Genomic DNA, 14,307 nt, shown 5'->3' with positions numbered 1-14,307 from the left:
CGTCTCCCTCATCGTTGTCATTGATTCCCGTTACACCTTGGCATCTCATATGCAGCAAACGTCATGCAGGCACGTAACACCCTCTTACACATTTCACACACAAATAGAGGCTCACCCACCCAACACTATTTTGTGTTGCTTCTTTTTTGCTCGTAAGTCTTCCTCATCCTTTTTCCCCCCAAACTCCTCTTCTCTCTCTCTCTCTCACCCTCGGTCGTTTGCCTGTTCTCCACTGCCCTCCGGGCCACTGCCATTTTATAAGTGAGTCTTAGCCTCATCCCAGAACACTGATCTTTCCTCTAGTTAGAACCTGCTGTAACCATAGAGGATTCAATCTGTGCTTTGGTGGGGTTGGACAGTTCGAGCCTTGTCCACTATACCTTGATATGGATGGCCTAGTTTTGCTGCATTCCGTTCTTGACTCTATACTCAAGTGGCCCGCAACCCAATCCATCTTTTTGTCCTCTTTCTAGGATGGTGTGGGATAAAAAAAAGAATTGGGGAAAAATTTTCACCGTCATTTCTTTGATGGGAAACATTTTTCATCCGTGAAGGTGGGAGAACATGCGACGGAGGGAGAACATGCGACAAAGACATCTACTTTTGTATTTAAAAACTTATCTACGATGTTATGCCACCTCTTTGAATTCTCCAAATTAATCCAACAACCCAAGGCGTTGTGCTTCTTGAGCAATTCCCATGTGGTACTTCAACATAATGGGCACTCTTGTTTGAATACACATCTTATTTCCGTTCTCATCTCATTTATTCTCAAACGACCACGAAGTCAACCCTAAATAGGACCATCAGGTTCAAGCCCAAAATCTACAAATAAGCTGGATTCAGCTTCAATTCACCCTTCTCTGTGTCCATGTCAATCTGCAGCATATGTGAGCCCTCCTCCAAGATCTCTGGATAGAATTGCTGATCCCATGTGCTAAAGAGTGAGTTAGTCACCTACAATCTCTTACCGTCCAAGCTCAACCGGATCATTTGTGGCCCACCTCTGAGTCTGTTTTCCTGAGGAAAGCAAGAAAAGGTAAGAACAACAATGACTAAAACACACACTTTTACTGCAACTATCTGGCTTCCCTTCTGAATGAGTCCACCAACCTATAGTTGTCTAGTCAAAACAGGCTTTGAAGGGTCCTCAATGTTGTATTGCCTGACATCACGATGCAGCCAGTTTGAGAAGTAAAGGAAGCGATCAACCAGTGACATAACGAAATCAGTTATAAGTCCAGGCATGTCGGGCATAATCCAATTCCAAAAGGTGTCACAGATATTGCAACATAGAAGAAACAAACAAGCAATTTAGGACCCTCTCTCTCTCTAGTACTCTCTCACATATGCACACATACAGTAATGTGAACATAAGCAAATGGTACCTCATGGCTCCACGATCCACTTGGACTTTGGAAAAACCTAATCATGTTGCTGCTTAATGCAGACCCAACGTAACCTGTATAGAATCTACAGGATAGTATCAAAATAGTCATAAGTAATAGCCACTACAATAGATGATCATATCAAGCATAGGGTGCACTTTTCAGGGCGACGATATTTGACACAGTCACACTGACCTCCAAAGGTAGGAGATCTGAGTTACCAATGTCCAGTCTGTTTTAGTTCAACATCGAGCCACCTGTATACATGTAGATGTCTTCATAACGACCATCTTCTACATGTTGGAGACTGAACCCTTCTGTAAAATATTTTGGTGCTCCCCATGATGAACTAATCATGGTCTTGTGTCAGGGCTGATACCAGAAGTCATATCCAAATAGAGGACTTACCAAGTTTCTCCCATCTGAACCAGAACATACATATCGGAGATCAAAAGTACCAGATTTCAACACAAATGAAGATCTTAAGAAGTCCATGTGATCTTAAGCCACATCAGATGCATGGGATAAAAGCTAAAATTCATTCCAAGAAGTCCATGTGATCTTAAGAGATGTATCTTATCACAGCAAAATCAAGTGAGGACAGTGATTAAGCTCATGTGAGGCAGTGTTAAGTAATCTTGTACAAGAAAAAATAACTTGCCAGAACCAGTTCACTGATGTGAAAGCTCAACCTGTCACACTTAAATTTATAGAAAGAGATCAGATTTGGTGTGGAAAGAACTAGTGATACTGGCACAATGCAAGTCCCCTGCTTGTTTTCTCTAAACAATGGAAAATAGAAACTGTTGAACATATATGACAGAGGACTGTGTTAGTGAGTTCATGATTGAAATAACATGTCATCAAAATAATTGCTGCAGACCATAAAAGATTTCATTCAGAAAATTTGTAAGCTTTGAGGACAATTTCAATGACCAATACTGAGATAAAAACATTATGAAAAAGCAAGAATGTATTATCGCTGAGGTTCCAAGCCATGGTACATTTTGAACATGGAAAGAGAATACTTACGTCTCACTGTATGCATGTTATGCATGTACATCATCTTCTCTGAATCCCCCGATATAAACATGGGGATTGGGCTGACCTGCAATTCTAAAATTACAAAAGATGCGCTTACAAAAATACATGGAGGAATGTTCAGATGAAAGAAATGGATCAGAATGCAGTTCACTGCAAAGGAAAGTTCCTTTGCTAGTTGCTCTCTCCAATTCTCCTTGAGAAAATGCTTTTGAAAGCTGTCTAAGGTAGAATTCAGAGAAAACTTCAAGCATAATCCTTTCATCTTTAGATTTGTTTAAACCAAATATATCCTTCAAATATCCAAAGCAGTAAGCTGCATGTAGAAAAAGAACAGAGAAAAATTTTAGAAAATTATAAGCACAAGAAAGGAAGTGCAACTAAGGACCTCCATCTATTTGCATAACCTACAAATGTTTTGGACATCTATGAATCCAGAAACTGCATAATGTAAACTCACATTTTTTTTTCTTCAATATGCCCATTATAGAAAGCTTGCATTAATATGATCGAAAGAAGCTTCAAGTCATCCACTTTTCCATCCATCATGTTTACCACCTAAAACAAGAATAAATAGTAGTGACCAGAAATTGCACACTAAGAAATCCACCAGATTCAACAAGTTCAATTATATCATTGTAGAACACTTTTGTCCCACCTTTTTCCGCAGTTTTAACCAATTTGAGCATTTCGGACATAATGGCACCAGCCAACCCAAAGGCCAACGAAGCAAAGGGACACCAACAAGGGCCTGAGTTCCATTTTAGGTTCGGCTCCAGCAGCCAACAACAAGCACCCTAAAACCAGCAATTTAGGAAGAACCAGGGCAAGGAAGAAAGTGAGGAAGATGAGGATATTGTGTTTGTTGATGGAGAACCCTTTAAAGGCAGACGCAACCAAACTCAGCCAAGAAGAAGAACCCCAGCCGTTAAGATTGATTTTCCACGTTTTACAGGGGTAGATGCCAAGGATTGGCTCTTCAAGGTAGAAGAATATTTTGATTGTCGTAGTGTGCCTGAAAACGAATGGGTTACAACCACAATCCTCAACTTCGACAGAGAAGCTATGAAATGGTATCAATGGTTCAAACGCCATCAACCAAATATCACTTGGGAAAATTTTAGTGAGGGTTTACAAACACGATTAAGAGATTCAGCATACACAGACTTTGACATAGAGTTCAAAGATTTGGTACAAACGTCCTCAATTCGAAAGTACCAAAGCAAATCCAAAAGTCTTTCATCTATGGTTGATTGGACCACCAAGTCACTAATCGGTGCCTACATTGGCGGCATCAAAGAGGAGGTCAAGATAAGTGTAGAATGAAGAAAGTACACTGATTTGGTAGAATGTTTCGCCGAAGCTCGAGCAGTAGAAGAGAGAAATAGATGCAAGAATGCTCTAAGGAAACCTTACAAAGGCAACGAGCCAAACAAATACAAAGATTTACCCCCAACAAAACCTGTGCCCTACAAAAGAGAAAATCAAAAACCCCTCTACAGAGACCGAGTGCCTACCACTTACATAACTAGGCAAGAGAGGGAACAAATGATCAAAAACAATCAATGCTTCAACTGTAAGGAACCATGGAGTCGTACTCACAAGTGCAAAAATCTTCAAGTTTTTTAAGTCATTGATGAAAGTGATGAAGAAGAAGAAGAGCCTAGCCAAGACACAAATCCACCTAGTCCGAATGAGGCCAAGACTGATACAAGTGCATCTGAGATTATTGAAGGGACATGTCATGCCTTGACAGACCCAAAAAGACCGAATGCCATGAGAGTTGTTGGTAAGATTGGAAAGCATAAAGTAGTAGTACACCTAGACTCGGGTGCTACACACAATTTCGTTAGTGAAGAGGCAGCTTAAGCAGTTGGGTGCCCACTAGAAGAACAACAACCAATCTCAGTCATGGTAGGAGATGGGTCCAAACTCGTATGTACGCAAAAGTGTAAAGGTGTCCAGCTATGCATGCGAAAGGTGCCATTCATTGTTGATCTTTCAGTACTCCCCATTGGTGGTGTCGATGTGGTATTGGGGGTACAATGGCTAGAGACTCTAGAGGACATCTCTTGGAATTTCAAAGACATGAGTATGTCTTTTGCTAATGAGGGAGGCGACCAAAAGGTCACCCTAATGGTAGCAAACACCAACGTTGTACCAAAGGCAGCACTTAGGGCACTAGTCGCAGCGTTTTGTGTTGTTACTATGCACGGACATACCAGCCAAAGATGAGCAACAAGAAAATATACCAGCCATGGTTCAACACGTGCTTGAACAGTTTTCAGATCTCTTTGAGGAACCGAAGGGTCTTCCTCCATGTCGAGCTTATGACCATAGAATCATCATGAATCAGGGTGCCAAACCTATCAATGTTCGGCCATATCGTTATGGTCATCACCAAAAAGCAGAAATTGAAAGATTGGTTAAGGAGATGGTAGAGGGTGGTATCATATGCCCTAGCTGCAGTCCTTTCTCCTCGCCAGTCCAATTAGTTAAAAAGAAAGATAATACATGGCGCTTCTGCATGGACTATAGAGCGCTAAATGAGGCAACCGTGAAGGACCGGCACCCAATACCGGTACTCGATGAACTTCTAGATGAGTTAACCGGTGCCTCTGTGTTTTCCAAAATAGACCTACGGGCAGTCTACCACCAGATTAGAATGCACGATGAAGACATTCCAAAAATGGCTTTTAGAACTCATGATGGACATTATGAGTTCTTGGTGATGCCTTTTGGCTTAACCAATGCACCCGCCACATTCCAGAGGTGCATGAATGATGTTTTCAGATGGTATCTTAGAAACTTCATCTTGGTATTCTTTGATGACATTCTCGTTTATAGCCAGTCAATAGAGCAACATGCTGCCCATTTGGCCATGACCTTACAAATCCTGAGGGAACACCATTTTTATGCTAAGAGATCGAAATGCAGTTTCGGCCAACCCTCCATAGGATACCTTGGGCACATAGTGTCAGCATAAGGGGTGAAAACGAACCCCAAAAAGTTAGAGGCCATGAACAACTGGCCTTTGCCAAAAGATTTAAGGAGTCTCTGTGGATTTCTTGGGTCAACCAGCTATTATAGAAGATTCATTAAAGGCAACAGGCTCATAGCCACCCCATTAACCCAAATGACTAAGAAAGGATCATTCACTTGGTTAGACAAAGCAAGAGAGACATTTGAGAAATTGAAGTCGGCACTCGGCACCCGTTCTCACCTTGCCTGATTTTAGCAAACCTTTCACTATTGAAATGGATGCTTGTGACATTGGCGTAGGAGCTGTCCTCAACTAGGAAAATCACCCTATAGCATATATGTCGAAGGCTCTCACCAGCTGAGCCAAACCCTTATCGCCATTATGTTCGAAATGCTCAAATTGGTTAAAACTGTCGAAAAAAGGTGGGACAAACTGGTTATTCATTGGCGCCTTGCCTTTGTCTTGATTCCGAGGAGGGCCTTGTGTGGTTCGGTCAAATTGTTCCATTCTTTTCATCAAAGTGTTTTGGCCAGTAATCAAGGAGTCCATCATCTGCTTCATCAGGTCCCATTCATCAAGTTTACTAAGGGACTTCTTGTACTCATGTAGTTCATGACGTATTTGGTTCATGTTGGACTCAAAGGAATTCACTCGGCCTTGGTGTAAGGATTCCATATTGGGTAAGTTGGATTCTACTTGTTCTTCTCGGCTGGAAGTCTCAACTTCTTGCTCAGGAGAATCATGGACAGTGGGTTTGGCTTTCTTCCCCACTGAAAGTTCTGCTCTTAGTCCTGTAGCACGACTGATCCTATAATCAACGAACTGCTGCTACCGCTAACGACTGAAGAGGAAACCACTTGTTATTGTGCTGGTTGCTGGAAATTCTTTAGAAAACCAGTGCGGCTTGTAAATTCAATAACTTCACGTCAAGAACTATAAAAATCATGAAACTTGGCTGAAAAATACTAGACATGCTAGGGAATCCAATGGCACCAAGTTCAGTTTCTAATTCCTCCCCAATCTAAGTCGATCTGCATAGAAAGTCATGCCTAGACCTCGGTTGTCAAGCTCTTCGCCCGTTCTTCAGCCACGCAGGAAACTTCCAGCGACAGGGGTCCACTCAAAAAATCATAACTTTTCAACCGTAACTCCAAAAAATAAGAAATTGTAACTAGAGACACCGGAGAAGTAGATGCTTCCAACAAGCCTAAACTCGACCACCAGAATCCGGCGTAGTTTCTGGTCTTTTAGAAATTGTAATACACTGGCTGCTGAATATGTAATTAAACATTTGCTGCGCCAAATGAACTCCGTTTCTCACAAAATTTGGACAGAATGTGTTCAAAATATTTACGAACAGGTGGGTAGGATGCTCGCTCACAGATCGCCAGAAACTTGCCTGATTTACTTGTTTGATTGGTCTGAACTGTTCTCACTTTTCTTCAGACGGCTGCTATTCTGACACAACCTGCTATGAAATCCGAGAGTATACATCCTAAACTCAACTGAAATCTGACATAACCTACTACCAAACTGAAAAATCCTCTGCTACAATCAGAAAATCAAACTGAAATCTACCATTGGATGCCGCAAGTGTGCTCTGATAGCAACTGGTGGGAACCTAGACCCGGCTAGTGATTTCTACGACTAAGAATAGATCCCAAGTCCAGAATCAGCTCATGGGAGCCTAAAGTCCAAACTTAAGAAAATTATATTTACAAATTATATCCCCACCGGACAACAACCTTAGCTTAATAGTACGCTGGGTAAAAGATACAAGTGTGTTTTCCCAGACCCATGGTTTAAATCCTACTACAACACAAAGGGATCAAGGCTTGTACAAACGTGAGCGATACAAATTTAACTCTCACAACTCACTCAACATTCATTCACAAACCATTCATACAATCCCTAGAACGGCCAAACCATGCCCTTTCCCTTTGGTGGTCTAGCTACCCACAGCCGTGACCTTGACAAGGTGCCTTGGAAGGACTACCGACAGTAGCAATTGTCTAGAGCCTTGTTTAGAAAACAATTACACCAGTAACCCTGATCTATAGGATGTTGAGAAGTTACCTAGCCGATGAGAGATCGACTTAAACAACAATAGATGCGAGAGAAAACTAGTGGCAAAGCCACTCTCGGATATCTCTGGAAGGAGGTGGAACGAAGGCTAGGCCCGCTTGGCCTAGGACGGCTTGTGGACTCGTGGAAGCTGGCCGAGAGACACGGAGTGTCCTGGCAATGGAAGGGGATGGCACTCGGGCTGCCTGCTACACCTGATGGATGGATTGTGGTTGCTGCAGGCCTTAGACGGCCAAGAGAGACAGGAACGTAATGGAGAGGTGCCCGAATGGAGGCAGGGGCTCGGCCGCCTGGCCGAGGTCGCCTTGGTGCTTATGACTATGTTTGGTGGAAGGGTGCAACAATGGAGGATGCAAGAAGAGGTTCTCCGATGAAGTGTAGGTGGTGAACTGAGATGCACACGACCAATCCTTGGAGAGGGAACCTAACTAGTTAGACTCCAAGGGGACAAGCTGAGCTCGAAACAAGGAGGTGAGCTTGGTATAGGTTAAGGTAGTCTCGGTTTAGGTGAAGTGGGTTAGGTCTAGTTGGAAGTGGTTTGGTAGTGGAGTGTGCTTGCTCTAGACGTGAGATCGAGGTTAATTGCTAAGAGAATTGGTTATGACTTAGAGAGAAGGTGGAGAGCTACATGAGAGAAGATGGCACTAATGATTAGGATCAGTTAGGCTCAGAGGTTTAAGTCAAGAGACATGCGAGGGGAGTGGTTCACTAATGATGGGTGAAGGCTAGTAATGACAAGGAGGAGGAGTTAGCATGAGGTGGAGGTTGATTAAGGCTTGCGTGAAGTGGAAAGGGTCGGTTATGAGTGGTGAAGAGGCTAAGAGGTTGGAGAAGGGTCTCCCTAGCTAAGGAAATTGAATACGTACCTTAACTCCTCAATGATGGCTGATGATGGTGCGAGTGGAGGTGAACGGCTGAAGAGACACTTGGTGGAGGAATTTGTAACTCCCATTTTTTAAGACGGGGGCTCAAGAGGAGGCAGCGACGTGTAACAGGTGCAGCATGCGCCCTCTCCTTAACTCAATTTAGTTCCCTCTTGATGGGAATATCCTTGCCAATTAATTCGAACTCTAGTAATGAATCAAACTGACCATGGGCAAATCGGGAATCCACTGAAATGATCGGGCTGGACCGAAAACTGATCGGAAAAGTAACAATGATTGGTTACTCCGGCAGTAGCACACAGATTTCCGACCGGGAGCGAGTTCTTCGCGATGGCTTGTCGGATTCGCCTGAAACTTGGTGGGGATGTTGCTAAGATCTGGGTGATTATGCTGGGGTGAATGAGAGAGTGAAATTTGCCCTTGGTTGCTTCAGATTTTGCCAGCAACTTCTGCCCAGGCACTGCTTGGTTTCCGCCAAGCAGAGCGAGCGATGTTGTTGGTTAAGGGTCGGCTCTTGGGGAAAATCCATCTCCTTTCTAGACAGCAATTCTCGAATTGATGTGGAGTGACTTGCTGCTGCCAAGGACAGAATTCTCAGGTTGATTCACCATCTAATTCACAGAAATCTGACTGGCCTTCTACCAATGGATTCCGATGAACCTTCGGATTCTCACCTTGACAATCAGTCCGATAGACTAGGCTGCGATCTACCTTTCCGTCGTCTCTTTCTCTGATTTTGACAGAGATTAAGATGCTTACTTGGGCCGATCTTAACCTGTCTTAAGCTCTGCTCAAGGTGGAAGGAACCAGAAGTCCCTTAATCTCTAGCAGCCGGAGTCGTTGCTTGATTACTAGTCGACTAGAGCCATGAGTCAATTTCTGTCAAGCCTTCCCGATATCGTTTTCCAGCCTCTAACTTGTTCCGGGGAATTTGTGCGTAGGATGAAGACGCTCTAAGAGGATTTCCGGTGGCCTCAAAGGTCGTCTCCAAACCTGTTTTGCTTCAACCAGAGTCACGGGTTGGAGCCTTGGGATTCCAGTCACCGTGGCAAACGATGAGAGGAAGAGAGAGGCAAGAGCCAATTCACACGAAAAGCCCAACTTCTATATTGAAAAAAAACTTACAAAAGAGTTCAAGTACTTGAAATAAAGCCAGTTCTAACACATGAACCGAGACACTTGCTGAAATAAAGGACTCGACTTTAAGTAAATGCATGAAAGGGAAATCGAGACAAGATTTCTCAGAAGTTCAGTGAGTTTGGCTTCTCTCTCGCGGGTTAAGCCATATAAGCTGCCTAATTCGACCGGGTCTGGACTAGACTTAGGGTTCGAACTCGCTATAACCGGATCTGGGTCTAGTTCCCGTGCCTGCTCAGCCTTGAAGTCTTCAGCCCGCTGCCTACACTCCGCTGATGATGCTCCGCCCACACAGCCCACTGCGTCAACTTCAAGTTCCGCGTTAGATTCCTTTAGCCCATCTACGCTTTCCATTATGCTGGCCGCAAACCTGGCCGAAGGTGCTCGGCTCTCTTGGCCTCGCTTGGCCATGCTGGCCCTGGTTCTTGGCCTGCCTGTAGGAAGGTCTGCATCATTGCACTTGCCACCATTTGTGGCCTAGAGGCGTAACACCTAGAACATGAGACTCAAACTTAGATCTTTTGAGTGTAAACCACCATGCTACCTGGTTAAACTACACCCCTTGAAGCATTTATTGCACAGTCGAATGCTGGTGAAAGCTATGTGGCACCACCCCAAGTGAGACAAAAGGTTGTGCACTTTAATTTCATATGTTCTTTGAAGGTTGTCCAAATGCCTTCCCCTGTGTTTGAATGGCAAGAGTATGTTTGAGACAAAAGGTCCGCGTCATGCCTTCTTCTCAATCATTCAAACATATAGCTCGACATACTTAACAGATTGGGCCTTCTCTACACTGGACAATGTGTCCGCCTCTTTTGTTGTGAGCGTGGTAGCAAATCCTCTAGGCAGTGCTTATACACATGAATTAATGACACCCGCGCACTGCCCCCACTGTACAATAAAATCATAGATTAAGTGATTCCTTTCTCAAGTTAATGAAACAGTTACAAGTGAATTTCTTGCCATGGAATAACGGATGACAATAACTTCAAGTGGTTTGCTTCCTCATAATTTTCTCCTTCAACTTCGTTGCTGCTACTCAACGTACTTCCCATGTACACAACATGTGCCTAGCTTGGAGATACACCCAATAAGCTAAAGGTTGGATACCAAAATATCTACAATTTCTTTGGAAAAGAAAAATAGAACATAGGAAAAAAGCAATCTAATTCTTGGTAAACTCTTAAATTCATGGAAAAACTGGACTCAAAATTTATTTGGTTTTGGAAATGCTCAATTACGCCCAACAATTCTATGAAATCTAATTCGATGGTCTTTTATCACAAGAACTTTATCAATATAATTATCATTATTAACAGATAGTAACAACTAAGAAGAGGTCAATAAATTTTAACTACTAATCATAGAGTATCATATCAAGTATACCTACCTTTGGCGCTTTACTTGAAGCCCCATGGAGAAGGACAGAAGCAGAGACCAGGAAGAAGAGGAGCTGCCTGGTTTCTTCCATGGGCGATGTCGAGATTAATGGTGTTCTTCCTCCTTTGGAGGCCTTATTTGTAGCTGTGATCATGTGTGAAAAGGCCAAAACGAATTTGTGTGAGCTGTATGGAATAGACCTTGCTGTGGCCAAGTTAGAAAATTTGACATATCGATGCTTTTGTCCTAGGGATCTTTTCTTTTTCTTTACTATATTTCCTTATTTTTTTCCTCGTTTTTTTTCACGAGGATTAAGACAGTGGGAAGATATATTATTCCAACAAAGCATGCCTTGGCATCCTTTTTCTTCCCCATATATATGAAAGACTTGACATTATGCCACGATCTTCAACCGGCTTGAACCATTGTGTTGCACACACACACACACATAGGACCCAGACTGGTTGAGACTGAAATAATCAGGTTTAGTTTAGTTGGGATATCAAATCAGGTTGTTACTGTTGTTGTTTTCATAGATATTGACCCATTAGGCAACGATAGCTAAGAGAATAAAATGAATAGGAGTGTGTTTGATAAGAGGAACATTGTGTGCTTGTAAAATGTATTTCAAAACCTTTACATTATTGTTTAAAAACACAATGTGTAATCATGTCTAACGTCTAATTGTTGACATTATGTTATGTTAACTTTTACGTCATGTATTTTGAAAACGTAACCCAACAATACACAAAATATTATTCTTATAAAATGCTTACTGGAATAATCTTGTATTGGCAACGAGGTGGAAATGTTGCAACAAGATAATAAAAAAATGTATTTTTTTACTTAATTTATTGTGGCTGATCCGAGACCGATGGCGTATGAGATTACCGCACTGAGAAGAGAAAAAAAAAAGTCGAACTCCTCTGAGGCCGACTTCCCCACTTTTTCATTTTACCATCGCCACATGAATTCTATTAGTGATGAGCCATTGTACTTCAAGACCTTCAAGTTGAAGTATAATGAGTCAACATGAAGGCATGTGCTCCTCACAAGACACTCACAGAGAGTTATTTAAACTAAGGTGGAAGAAAAAATAACATAAGGAAGAAAAAAAAGAAGTTTGGGCTTCGTGCATCCAACTGCTTGATGCCTCTGAAGTTGCCACAAAAACCAAAGAAAGCATATTCCATTGCAGAAAATTGAATTTAATCAAAAGAATATTCACATTGAGCAGCATCTCTTTCTTTTGTTTAGGACAGGCAACATGTTTTTCCAATTTAAAGAAGAAGAGGGAAAAACAATCAAACCTGTTTCTACTGTATTGCAAGAAGAGACTTTAAGTGCAGCTTCCTGAAATCAGGGTAGGAAAAGGAGATGTGGTGACAAGCAAGTACAAATATTCGTCGGCGATGAAGAAGACAGAAATCTAGACCTTTTCCTTCTTTTGGCTTTAAGCCCTCCTTCTCCCTTTCAAATCTATGATTTTTTCTCATGATGTTGTCTTTGTAAGGCACGGCCATGGCGGCTGGCTTCTTTCTAGAGGGCCCCATTAAATTTAACAGGTCTAGTCCTCCCATGGTTCTCCATTGCATTTAAAAGTGTTTGATTGCCATTTTCAGAATGTTGAAAGCAAGAACACCTTGTTCATGCATGTTCTGAAAGACATAAGGATAAACATTGTCATTTAAAACCACATTTTAAAAAATTCTGGTAAATAAACTGAATGAGCTTTTCAAACTTTTTAGAATAGCTTTATAAATATAAAGAAAGCAATATAAGGTAATGAAAAAGCTGTGAATTTTTAGAATGAATTGGATTTTAGAAAAATAGAATAGCACAAAATAACATTTCCATTGAATATTATGGTACAACATTACTGCCTTGTTCATAATAGATAAAAATAGCATTTTCTTCCTCAAAAGAAGAAACCACTTCTTCTATTTCAGGAAAATCTTACATGCAACAACATTTTATATTTTACTAAATGACAAGACAGTGGCCCCTGTGGCTCAACTTTCTAACTCTTCCACTGATTTGCATATGAGAGAAAAAGACAAACCTGGTAGCTCTTTGCAATTTACATCTTCAAATGTACTCTCATAGAACCTCACAGGTGTTCTTGTGGGGCTAGTTGCCAAATAAATTTTCAGTAACCACTCAATGAGTGAACAAATGGCAAGCCCTCAACCCAATAGCTAACACTCTCTAAAGAACTTGAAACAGCATCGTCATTCCATGTGGCTAAGTTGGAAACCAGCACATCAACTTTGCTTCTCTTGCACCAATACTTGAGAGGACCAGCAACCAGCAGTTGAATAACTTTAATTTTTAAAAGTATGTCAAGAATACATTGCAGAAATATATGAAGAATGCCAAATTCAACTATCTGCAATAAAAAAATGAAAAAAAAAATGAAAAAGTTTAATTATACAAACTCAAATGCAAATCCCTATCTAAAGTTTTCCAAATAATCTACTAATCCTGAAAAGCAACAGAAGATTATAATTCAGTACACAACAGCAACTAACCAAATCTAAACAACAAAAGAATGTGCATAGACAATCACTCACACACACAAGATGCATAGTCGATCCTCATCCAACTCCAAGGCCACGAGGCAATTCAGCAACATGCAAAGATCGTTTGAACAAGTGTCTCATCAAGAACAAAAATGTGACTCACCTTTGACCATGTCGTGGCCTTGCAGCAGCACATGAGCATCATGCTTCAGCCACTTGATGATCGCCTGATCTTCCCAAACCCTATTGCCACTCCAAATCGTGAAGACAACTTCGCTGGCCAGAGCTGGCATCATCTTGCCGGAGAATGGGGAAAACACTTGGATGAGACCATCTGAATTCGAAGAAGTCGCACTACAATCTTATACTCCAAAGAGTGATGTGTAACCCCTTGGGATCAAACTCTTTCCAATATTCACTATAATGGGCAATATTGTATGGACTTGCTTAAGAAGTCACTAAAATAGAGGAAAAGAAAGCTGACCAATTTAAGGAACTAAAGAATAAATGGCCATCAAAAGGATGAGCAAGCATAAAGAGAAACCAAAGTTTTGCACAAAATAGTAAGTCAAAATCTTTTTCCACTTGATTTGAAATGTAAACACTTCAAATTGCAAATGAGGATCATAAAACTCCATGGTCCAATGGAGCCACCGATGTTTCATCTTTGAAGGCTCGTAGACTATGTATCACTTCAGATGGATGACCAGAGTGATGCACTGTTTGTTCTCTCCTTCCATATTTTTCTGTCTGCAACATAGTACTCAAAATGCAGTTAAATATTAGGCACCTCAATCTCGAGAATGCTAACACAAGGTGTTGAATTGTCAATCCTATTGATGTTCATCTATTTGCAGAAAATAATAATACATCCTAATAAAAAATCC

At 41.6% G+C, this 14,307-nt stretch overlaps 1 pseudogene; it reads right to left on the bottom strand.

The window, feature by feature from the left end:
* Positions 1-793: 793 nt before the first annotated feature.
* Positions 794-13,716, bottom strand: LOC116267890 (selenium-binding protein 1-like; annotated as a pseudogene).
* Between the last annotated feature and the right edge of the window lie 591 nt (positions 13,717-14,307).

Source organism: Nymphaea colorata, unplaced genomic scaffold (assembly GCF_008831285.2).
Source record: "Nymphaea colorata isolate Beijing-Zhang1983 unplaced genomic scaffold, ASM883128v2 scaffold0001, whole genome shotgun sequence".
In the NCBI taxonomy this organism is placed as follows: Eukaryota; Viridiplantae; Streptophyta; class Magnoliopsida; order Nymphaeales; family Nymphaeaceae; genus Nymphaea; species Nymphaea colorata.
This window is presented reverse-complemented; position numbering and strand designations above follow the sequence as displayed.